The sequence below is a fragment of the Microtus ochrogaster genome, chromosome 1, assembly GCF_000317375.1.
Source record: "Microtus ochrogaster isolate Prairie Vole_2 chromosome 1, MicOch1.0, whole genome shotgun sequence".
In the NCBI taxonomy this organism is placed as follows: Eukaryota; Metazoa; Chordata; class Mammalia; order Rodentia; family Cricetidae; genus Microtus; species Microtus ochrogaster.
Genome location: NC_022009.1, coordinates 105,812,547 through 105,824,505, shown reverse-complemented (window position 1 = coordinate 105,824,505; position 11,959 = coordinate 105,812,547). Strand labels below are relative to the sequence as shown.

General features: G+C 42.9%; 1 pseudogene; it reads right to left on the bottom strand.

Moving 5' to 3' along the window:
* LOC101987920 overlaps positions 1–8,319 on the bottom strand; it is a 105,333-nt pseudogene extending 97,014 nt beyond the window's left edge.
* Between the last annotated feature and the right edge of the window lie 3,640 nt (positions 8,320–11,959).

Here is an 11,959-nt window from a genome sequence, read left to right as displayed (position 1 = left end):
GAAGGAAGGAAGGAAGGAAGGAAGGAAGGAAAGAAGCAAGCCCTGAGGCAAAACACAGATGAATAAAAACAGGTTAAATTAAGTTAAAAGAGCTAGTGGGACAAGCTAAGCTAAGGCCAAGCATTCATAATTAATAACAAGTCTCCATGTCTTTATTTGAAAGTCAGTTAGTGGCCCAAAGAAAATTCCAACTATACCCACTATATTTGGGGATTACAAATTTCTCTTCCTTATTCCTATTTAATAATTATGCAATGCATGCACAATATTTGGTTTAAAGATGTTTTTTGAAATTTTGTTTATACAAAAGTTGGAAACATCTTTAAATCTCTCAGTCACTGGTCCCACTTATTCTGTGGTAGCTTGACTTCTTGGGTTAGGCAGTTTTTTTTCTTTCCTGACAGTTCAGCCTCTGGTCCTATGAGACAATCTAATGTATCCCCGATGATCCAATATTCATGGTTCTGGTTCCCCTAGGGACCCATAACTAATACAACCTCAAAATTCTAGACAGTCATCTTGTTCACACGTGTGAAGGATAAACACACCTCTCTTTCTTGGGCCACCAAATTTTGGGGTCTCTTGGCTACAGAAAGTCCTCATCAACCCTCTTCATCCATATGATCTTTTATTCCCATACCTTAAGGCATTCTATGACACCTACCTGCCCCTCCCTCCAGCCAGAGAGCAGCCTCTAGTAAAAGCAGTTTGCTGAGTGTTAGTAAACAAATTCCAATGGCTAGCACATAGTAAGACAAGCCTTGTCAGGGACACTTAATTTTAAAGATATCACCAGAAGGTCGCCTCCCTGGTTGATTGAAAGTTTAATTTTAAAAAGATGAATAAGATAGCTCTTCCAAAATGTTAAAAATGTTCATCCTTTTCTCTCAAGGAAAGCTATGCCCAACAGCAGAATTCATGGTGAGATATTGAAATGTTAGAAGGAAGTACCAGAATGATTAAGGGATCCATGAATCATGTGAGTTCTGGACGCTTCGAGATATATATATATATATCTACACTTCAAGAATGAGTCTCCTGATGATCTAGAAAATTGTTTTTATTCCCAGTAGCTACAGAAGAGAACTGCAACCCTGTAGTATTTAATTTACCAATTATTTCATGGCCATTTAAGGAAAGAACACGAAGCCACCCCTGCCTGAAAATGTCTGCCTGCATCTAACAAACAAAAGGTTTTATTCTATCAGTATCAACTTTGAATCTGCATGTCCCTCTGTTGCTTTTCATTTCAGGGGTGAATCATTGTGTTCAGGATTCCTGAAGATGTCTTAAATAGCAATCCAAATCAACATTTATGTAATAATATGAATCACTTGACTAAAGATGACAACATGATCAGCTCCGATGAGAGCTCCGTCACGACAGGCCAACTCCCAATCTGTGTATGAATTATCTTGGAAGTTAAGAGCTTCCTGGGATTCACAGAGCACAGATGAGTAGCCCCAAGGCTAGGATGTGGAGAATCAGGATGGGAATTTTTGCCTGACTCTCCTCAAGAGCTGTAAAGACCTCAAGGGACAGATTAAAGCCTCTATTGAAGAATGGATAAGAAAAATGTGGTACATTTACACAATGAAGTACTACACAGCAGAAAAAAATAAAGACATCTTGAATTTTGCAGGAAAATGGATGGAGCTAGAAAACACTATTTTGAGTGAGGTAACCCAGACACAGAAAGACAATTATCACATGTACTCACTTATAGGTGGTTTTTAAACATAAAGCAAAGAAAACCAGTCTACAAACCACAATCCCAGAGGACTTAGACAACAATGAGGACACAAAGAGAGACTTACATAGATCTAATGTATGTGGGAAGTAGACAAAGACAAGATCTCCTGAGTAAATTGGAAGCATAGAGACCTTGGGGAAGGTTTGGAAGGGGGAGGGGAGAGGCAGTGAGGGGAACAGAGAAAAAATGTAGAGCTCAATAAAATTCAATAAATAAAAAAAAAAACTTTACTCTCCTTCCATCTTTTTTCTCTTTGCTCAGGTGCCTGCAGAGGAGCTCCGGACCAATCAGTGGTAGCTCCAGCCCACTGGGTGGTCTGTGCTGTGGGAATTGCTAACCAGTCCTGAATGACTGGCTGGGCACTCTAGTCTTCAGTAGGGAACTAGTGATTAGGTACAGAGGGCACCAGCATATTCTCAGGCTAGTCTGCCACCCCTGACTGAGCAGCAGTGAACTCAGGAGCTGCCTCCATCCATTCACCATCCAGGAATTCCTCCTTGGTCACAGCCTTCTCAGCAGTAGCCTGCTCCTCCTCGGTCTCCTCTGAGTCTTTGTAGAAGTTAAGCTCAGATATAACTTCCCAAGGATGCTCACGGGGAGATAGTGTCGTTATGCCGAGTATTTCCAGGGCCTGCATAGTGAGCTCCCTAGTTGTTGGGATGGCAATGTCTACATAGCATAGAGAAGAGTCTGTGTTACACATAAAAATGGTGGGCAGGTTGACATAAAACACCTTATGTGATGGGTTGCTGGTCAGCTCTGAGATTGGTCACCACTAGAAGCCATGGTTCCCCAAAGGCTGTTTGGATCTGGTTAGTGAAGGCCCCAAGAGGGAAGTGGCCAGCAATTGGAGTAGCTCCAGTGGCTGCAGAAAACTTCATGTGGTTCACTTGCCAGGACACCCTGGAGGAGATGACACAGCAGGATTCTCAATGGCAACAATCACCCAAGCTGCAAGCAACAGCTTCTCTCTCCCAGGACCTCTTCAGACTTATGATGTGGATACCATCAGTTTTCCTTTTGTAGATGAACTGCTCCATCTGAAAGTCAAGGTTGGTGCCATCTAAGTAGGTTCCTGTGGCAAGGAATTTGAGGACATCCTTCTCCTTCATTTGTATGGAGGCCCAAAAAGATGAGCGTATTTCCACATTGACCAAAGTCAAAGAGTTGGAACTTACCACTAGTTCCTTAAAGGTTATTGGGTGTGCTTCTACTTCAAACAGAGGTCCCACCTAGAGGTAGGTTATTGTCACAAGGTTATTGTCAACAGGTGTGGCTAATAGCCAGACCTTGTACTTGAGAAATAGAGAAGTAGGCATGTTCCTACTTCAAACAAGAGTCTAAGGATCCAACTAAGGGTCTAGTTCCTTTATGAAGATAACTTTGGATTCCACCCAGGGAGTGGTTTGTCTACAGAATGTTTTGGTCTAGGGTGTGAGTGTGATTTGTTTTGTTCTAGCAACAGAATGTTTAACTATGAAGGTAGCCCACAACCTTCAATTGGTGTGTTCATTTCCTTATATCATGTTAATGTAGTTTGTTTTTTTTTGTCTACTCCTACCTTTTGGGACTAGGAGTATTTAAGCAGTTGGAAATTAAATGCAGGTGAATTTCAATATTCACTGTAATTCCCTCCCGATACTATCCTATATATTTCTCTGTTTTATTATTTTCATTTGTGTCTTCATATTCTTTACTATATCTCTAAATCCCCACACCTCTACCCTGGCAAGAGGTGCTTTTGTCAAGGCTGGTCCTCGACACATCTGCAGGACATCAAGGGGTTCAGATATTGTGTAAGTTTCCGTTTCAGCTACAATGGAATCAAGAGCACATGTGGACCTGTCTCAGGGCAGCGTGGAAAGGTGGCTCAAATATTTGAATGCTTGGTTATCATGGAGTGGTGCTGGTTGACCAACAGGGATTAGGAGGTGTGGCCTTGTTGGAGTAGGTGTGACCTTGGAGGAAGTGTGTTACTGGGAGTGGGCTTTAGGGTTTCAAACACCAAAGGCCCAGTCTCTCTCTCTCTCTCTCTCTCTCTCTCTCTCTCTCTCTCTCTCTCTCTGCCTGTTGCCCATGGATTCAGATGTAGAACTCTCAATTACTCTCCAGCACCTTGTCTGCCTGCAGATCATTACGTTCCCTGCCGTGATGACCATGGACTAGACCTCTGAACTGTAAACCAGTCCCAATTAGATGTGTTCCTTTATAAGAGTTGCATGGTCACTGTAATAGGACACTGACTAAGATGGGAAGATTCTATCAAGTCTAGCTGAGCAAAATGAGTAAGTTTACTGGGTCGTAGGAGCATAGGTCACACACAAGCAGTGGCACAATCAAAAGGTTTGCACTTCTGGTCCAAGTCAGACCTTGAAGAGAAGACACGTCTTAACTAATCTATTCTGTTTACATTTTTACTTGATTTTATCCAGAAGGCACATCAGAGCTCCTGGAACTGCAGTTATAGATATGAGTGGTAGAAATCAAACCTAAGTTCTCTGCAAGACCAGCTAGTGCTCTTAACACAGAGCCATCTCCCCAACCCCTTGATATTTTTCTTATACCTATTGTGTATTTTGGAGTACAGACTTCGGCCTAATGCAATTGTAGATAGATCTCTTCCAGAAACTTACTTTTGATGGGCCTACTGTTTTTGTCCCTAACTGAGGAATAGTCAAAACATTAAACCTAAGGACATTTAATTAGAGAATCACAACTTCCTAGTCCTGTGGTCCGTGTGAGAAGCACAGCTCAGTGAAGACATGACAAAACCCTACCCCTCTCACAATGAGTGCCGGGGTTCTCACATAAAGAGCACGCTGGCAAGCGTGATCAGCTGTTTTTAGCACAACACCTTCTTAGAACATTTGTGGTAGTTAATTATGACCATTTCTAGCTCACAGATGGCATGTGAAATTGAAGTGCTATGTTTTAGGTAACAAGGGGGGTGGTATAATAAATAAATCATTGTGAAATCAAAGGGCACAGTTGGTGAGGAGATGACGGATGGGGATGGTTGTTTACCCGCCCAGCACCTTGCCCGTTAACAGTGCTTTCTTCCTGGTTCCTCAGCAACAGTCCATCTGCCACTCCATCTTTTGCACAGTTTCCAACACATCTCTCTTCATTGTCCCCTTTTCCACTTGTCCTATCAAACCTGGGTTCCTCCCCTTGGGGTCAAGTCTTCATGGTCAGACACGAACCCATCACTTGAAATCATTTCCCTCCATACTCAACAAGCAATGAACCTTCCAGCGAGTGCACTTTTCTACCAGGCTCCCTGTGTCCTCTGCTTATTGCCAGGCAGGCTCCTGCATATGAGCTCACCACAAAGGCACATAATCTATCCTCCTTCCTTCCATCAAAACACAGCTTAAGTAGCAACCTCTCCAAGAAGTGGTGCCAATTCACCAGTCACCACAATGTCCTGAGTTCCAAACATACACACAGAAGGAGCCACCTAGTACTACATCCACTGATCCATGACTATGGATCATGTAGTTCTTAGCCAAGGAACACCTGGCCCAGCAAATGGAAATATAAGAGAAGCAAGAAGGGGAGGTCAATAAATACCTGTAATGTGATATATATATTTTTTTTCAAAAAATACCCAGAAGAACTTTTTGGTTTATTCTATTAAAGTAAAATACATAGACTCCAGCTGATAATAGAAGGTTTCCACTGCTCGTACAATAATCCTTCTGAAATACACTAGCCTATAAGCTGCAAGGACCTCTTCAAGGTGTCAGCTGCCAGGACCTGGTTTGCAGAGGCTCCAGTGGTCAATATAACCGGGGTGCTGCAATCCCAGTGACACTATGCAAACAAAGGAATGCATCTCTCTCTCTAGGCCAACAGTAAACTACTTAGGGTCCTGGGTGTGACCCATAAATTTGGCAGAGTCTTTTGGTGATTCCATCTAATTCATCCAGCACTACAGAGTGTCTACTGTTGAGATTGTTTAAAAATGAAATGTGGAGGAGCTGTTCTGTCATTAAAAGCACTGATTCCTCTGCAAGAACAACCAGGCTCGGCACCCACAAGGGAACTGTAACTCTAGTTCCAGGGGATCCAACATCTTTTTCTGCTCTCCTTAGGCACTAGGCATACACACAGTGTACATCCCTTGGCTTTTAAAAAGCAAGAAAATGGAAAGTGGTATATAAACACATATTAGTAGCTGTTACTTAGATGAAAATTGTCAGGAGATTCTACCAGTTATATAAACAATTAACACTTCAGACACTTAAGGTTTGGAAACGAAAATTTGTCAGAGCCTATTATAAATGAAAAGAGATAAGAGAGAGGTGTGTATGTATGTGTAAGGAGAGAGGGATTATATATACATACATAAATGCACACACGCACAGAGAGAGAGAGAGAGAGAGAGAGAGAGAGAGAGAGAGATGAATCCACACTGATGGAGATTCAGGAGGATAGCCTAGATCATGCTGCAACCAGTCCTCATGCTTCATCTTGACTTGGAGCCCTCAGTCCTCTGCACATGCTTCACAATTGTGTCCTTTCCCAATTTGATGCATTTTTTTTCTGCAACAACCTCTCCCTTAGAAGCTGTGATAAGAATCTATGGGAAACATTCAGATAATAGCAATGACCACCTACAAACAGTTTATATTGACAGCTGAGATGAGAAGGGTCAGCTGAACTCCTGGTCCTGCAGTTCTGCTGTCCCTGTGATTGTTCACACTTTAATTAGTCCAGTCGCCACCAAGGACCCACTCTTAAGTTTATGCATCAGCTCCTGCCTCCAGGATCTTGCCCTGTTTGAGTTCCTGTCCTGACTTCCATCAGAAATGAACAGCAATGCCGAAGTGTAAGCCAAATAAACCCTTAACTTGCCTTTTGGTCATGGTGTTTCATCACAGCAATAGAAACCCTAAGACAATGTCCATGCGGCGTTCACAGGGGCCAGAAGAGGTCATTGGATCCTCTAGAACTGAAGCTACAAGCAGTTTTGAACAACCATGTGGATCCTGGAAACAAAACCCAGGTCCTCTACAAGAGCAGCCAATGTTAGTTCCCATGAGCGCAGCTGCTGCCACAGCCGCTGAAGCAGTTACATCATTACCTGACACCAGGTACCCTTCCACCTTTAGCTATGTGACTTGTACACCCCTTTAAAGTGTCTGCAAGGCACAGTTCCTTCTTACCTCTCTTATCTTCTTGCCTCTCTTGCCTTTCTTGTCTCTTGCTCCTTCTCCCAGTTCTCTCTGCCGCCTGCTTGCCTCTCTCATGTTCCCACTCCAATATGGCCTTTTGCTTTTTCATTCTCTCCCTCCCCCTCCCCCCAATAAACCTCTTGCACTAACTCTCGTGCTCAAGGCCTATTTGCTCAGTGGCATACCTTGGCAGGGCCCACTGGAAGTTACCCACTTTGCTTTGTTTTTATAAGTCATTATAGCAGGTGCTCTTAACTGCTGACCCCTATACGTGTCGTGTGTGCGTGCGTGCGTGTGTGTGTGTGTGTGTGTGTGTAAGATGTGTCCTGCCCCTTCATCTCCCTTCACCTTCTTTGTTGTACACAATTTTGGTTGATTCTCTTGACACACATAAACTTATTCAGGCTTCAAGAGACACTTTTTGAACATGATTCCTAGCTTCTATGCCCAAAACCAAAGATACGAACTAATAAAGCACAGAATGGCTAAGGATGAGGGGTTGCCTGTGATTGAGCCCCCTGGTGAATGAAGGCTTAAGCACAGAAACCAGCTTTATGCAGAAGCACCTGAAGAGAAGCCAGGACCAGCTAATTACAGAAGATTCCTGTCCTATAAGGTTCATTGTGATTGAGAATACAGTACAGTTTGTTTTCTAATTAAACTCAATCATTTTATTTCTTGAAGACATTCTGGTAACGCATCTTCTACTATTTTTAGATCCATGACAAACCATATATTCTGTACTAATTCAGAAATGTTTTTCATTAACTACCGCTTATCAAATGCTGCTTCAAGGAAGATACAAATCTTCCTGGGATCCCAGGGGTTGGCTCTACTTCAAACAGAAAGGAAATTGAGTCCATTTGAATAGTTAGCCCCATGGTGAGAGACGCAGGAAATGCTAATCTTATGATGAAGTCAAAAAAGTCACATGCAACTTTTGAAATAGGCACACACCCCCAAAATGGCTCCCCAAGACAGTTATTTATTCTTGAATTTCCTTGAACAAAAAGATGGTTTGGCAGATGTCATAGTTCATGCCTGTAATCCAGTACTGACACTTGAGAGGCCAAGGCAGGGAAGTAGGAAGTTTGAAGCCAACCTGAGCTATACATTCTTGTCTCAAAAACAAATAATAAAGTAAAATATAGCTCTACCTCCAAATTGTCATTGAAATACAGATAGTTTTGGGCATGCCCGTACATAAGCCTATTTTTGTAGCAGAGTGAAAATAATCTCAGCTGTTTCCTGGGATACCTAAGCCTGGAAGAACTCAATAGAAAAGAGGGAAGGGAAAAGAAAAGGCAGTGTTGTTCTTCATACCTGAAGTTTGGGCAGGAACTGATATTTCTTTGGAGTTTGGCAGAATTTTTCCTGGTTTCCCATTCTATATCAATTACCTAAATTTTGGTAAGAGAGGATTTTAATTTCTATTACATACATACATACATACACACACACATACACACACACAAACAGAGAGAGAGAGAGAGAGAGAGAGAGAGAGAGAGAGATATGTTCAAATCCTCATGGAACCCATAGTTTGCTTGAAGGTGCGAGTTTAAAGCAAATCTTCAGTGATGTTTCTAAAGCCCAATTCATGACACAAACATAATTATCCTTTTGCCACATGGGGAAAAAAAAAACCAAAACCCTGGCCTCCTCAGATGGTCGTTAATTCCACCCACACAGGCTAGTCTGCCAAGCTGCTAAGTAACTAAAATCCTGGATGAATGAGCAGAGGAAAGAAAGTAGAAGCGAGACCCGAAGCTGCTTGGTAAGAACCTGACATTGATGACATCATCCTCCTGAGACCACTTCCACCACTGTGGACTTGCATGACCCTTTGGTTCTACCTTTGAGTGAAAGCCCTTGCTATGGTTTATGCATGAATGGTGACACATGGATTTACATGTTTGGTGCTCTGTCATCATCTGCGGGTGTTGGGGGTGGGACGATCGTGCAACTTCAGGAGGGGTGGGGGCTAACTGAAAGAAGCCTCCCTGGTTCCTCTGCCACACCCTGTCTCCTTTCTTCTCCCTTTCCTGCATCCGTCCTCTCTTTATCGCCTTCTCTGCTTTCTGAATGTCCAGTCATGAACTGGTTTACTCTGTCTTCACTTCCCTCCCCCACCATAATGAACTGGTGGCTCTAAAACTATGAGCCAAAATAAACCCTTGGTTAGGTTGTTTCCACCCGGTATTTAGTTACAGCAACACAAAACCCTGACCAGTACGCCCCTTTCTTTGTAATACCATAAAATCAGGAATACTGGGCCAGATAGCAACAGCTGCAGTACACAGTGTCACCCCCAGCCTACCTGCAAGGCACTTAGCATGTCACCCCTGGCCTACCTCCAAGCTGCCTACAATGTCATCCCCAGCTTACTTGCATGGTGCCCACAACATCACCCTCAGCCTACCTGCATGGTGCCCACAATGTCACCTCCAGCCTAACTGCAAGGCACTTAGCATGTCACCCCCAGGCTACCTGTAGGCTGCCTACACAGTCACTGCCATGAGGTTTCTCAGCCTTCCTGCTCAACACACTGTTATATCAAACAGAAAAAAACATATCAATGGGAGATAGATACAGATTACAGTACCAAGCCAAATAGAATTCTTGTGGGTGCTAATTTCCTTGAAGAATCTTTTGTGGTGTTACTCTCAAGACTTTTCACGTGGTCAAAAAATCAATCTCTCACACTCCCTTCACACAAATTTTGTTGATTTTTTTTTGACATCCCACATATGCAAAAAAAAATCATTTACTCAAAGTGCTTGAGAGGTGGAAAAATTAGAGCTTCATGCTCTGTGGACTGAAATTTATATAGATTTTTTTTTTTTTACAGCCTTGCTTTCAGAGAAAAGGAAACGTTTTCCACAGTTAAGAAATCACTCCAGCAGATGGGTCTATCTCTTCCACGGCTGTTTTTAGTTGGTTTGTGGGTGAATTACCTTGGACATGGTTATAAATTTGAGATTATAGGAATGGCTGAGGGGAGGCTTTCTTTCTTCTTTCTTTCCCTTTCTGCCTGTAAAATACAATGAGGACACAGCTGTAGTATCTAGAAATTGAGGGAATCTAAAAACCATAAAAATAGTGGCTTTCTTTTCCTTCTGTGAGCTATGAAACAACAGTTCCGTTTATCTCCTCTCCTATGATTTATAATGACCAATCTGAGGCCGTTTTCCCGGGAGGGTAATTAGCTAGGCAATTACTTCACTGTGAACCCAGCGTTCTGATTAAGTATAGCTTTACACTTACAAGTATCCAAACACCCAATAAAGCACAGAACAGGGCTTGCTTGTTTGCTTTTCTTTTTGTTTATTTATTTCTTGCTAAGTAGTATTGGATCATGCAAAACTATGGCAGGAATAGCAGGCCCATCTAACTCCAATGAAATTTTGAGACAAATGGGAATTCTGTTAAACAGCAACCACCAAGGCCAGGCAGTGTCAGAGCACACCTTTCATTCCAGCAATCAGGAGGCAGAGAGGGGCAGATCTCTATGAGTTCAAGGCCAGCCTGGTCTACAGAGTAATTTCCAGGACAGGCTCCAAAGCTACACACAGAAACCCTATCTTGAAGGAAAACAACAACAACAACAAAAAAAAAACAGAAACCAGCAATGAAATTCTACCTGCTCTGTTATGTTGGGTTTCTGTACATTTTCATCTCATTCCTGTCTGCCAGTTGAGGTGTTTGAGGGATACTTACCAGTCCCCCTTCTCCCTATTATCTCTATTATATTGCCACCAAGAGCAGAACTTAAACAGCCAATTCATGATCTATTAACCTTCAGGCAAAATCCCTTGAGAATTAGTTCCTCTGGAACCACGGGGTCAAGTCAAATCTTCCCAGCACAGCCTGCAAGGCTGTTCTTGGCCTGGACGCTACCTACTCTTCCCTAAGTGCTGGCCCCAATGGCTTTTTGTTTGTTTATTTATGCTGCTGTTGGTGATGTCTGCAGGGTCTCTCACTGGCAGATCTCCAATAAAAATTAAGCTGGCTGTGAGCCCCAGGGATCTTCCTATCTCCACTTCTCCAGCACTGGGATTACATGTGGACCATCATGCCCAGCTTTTCTTATGAGTTCTGGAGATGGAACTTGGGCCCTGATGCTTGCAAGGCTCGCACGTACTTTACTGGCTAGATTATCTCCTCAGCCAGGAAGTATATGTAATAGCTGTTTTTAAAGACTTCATTGTTTATAATATACACAAAAGCAAGTGTCTGCTCTGTTTTTCAACCTGATATCCATTGTTTATTTGTTTTCATTTATCGTACAAAATAGAAGTGGCACATTGGCGAATTTAACGTGTCAAGCTCGTTTTGAAAGGTAAATGAAATGTTTAAATACAAAGTGTACACAGTTAAAGCATCAAAAGACACGCACAAGAAAGGAATGTTTTCAGGACCTGACATTGGATGTCTGTCCACAGTGCCGTTTCAGAAAGCCACCCACAAGCTGATTCTACACAGATCGTATTCTCTTTCTAAACCTAGTAGGAATGTGGCTGTGTCGTGAGTTCTGCCATCAGAATATGCCCAGGGTCTTGTCTCTCATCACCTCCATGTATCCCACCAACTACATACTCTCAGACTGTTACCATGGCCCTTCAAACCCAGGGCCTCCTGACTGATGGGAAGGCATTCTCCCCAGCCCCAACAGCCTGCCTTGAACACAGCCCGAGTGCTTCCACAGACTCCTTGGCTCAAGGTCTCCCATGATGCCTCTCCTCAAGAGGCTTTGGGGTTGGACTGTTGTAACTTGACTCCAGTCCAGTAGGTGGCCTTGCTTTTACAAAAGTTTGCCAGCCTTCTTTGTTAATTTGTGCATTGGGTTCAATTTCTTGACAACCTTAATCATTGCCTTCAAAAGTCTATGTTTTGGATAATGACTTAAAGCTCCTCCCATTAAGATGGGGAGTCTCCTTCCAACCTTTACTCTAGAGTAGCTGTGGTGTTCTTCACCATGAGGATAAGTGGGAGCCAAAGAAAGCCCCCAGACCTGAGCCGCAGT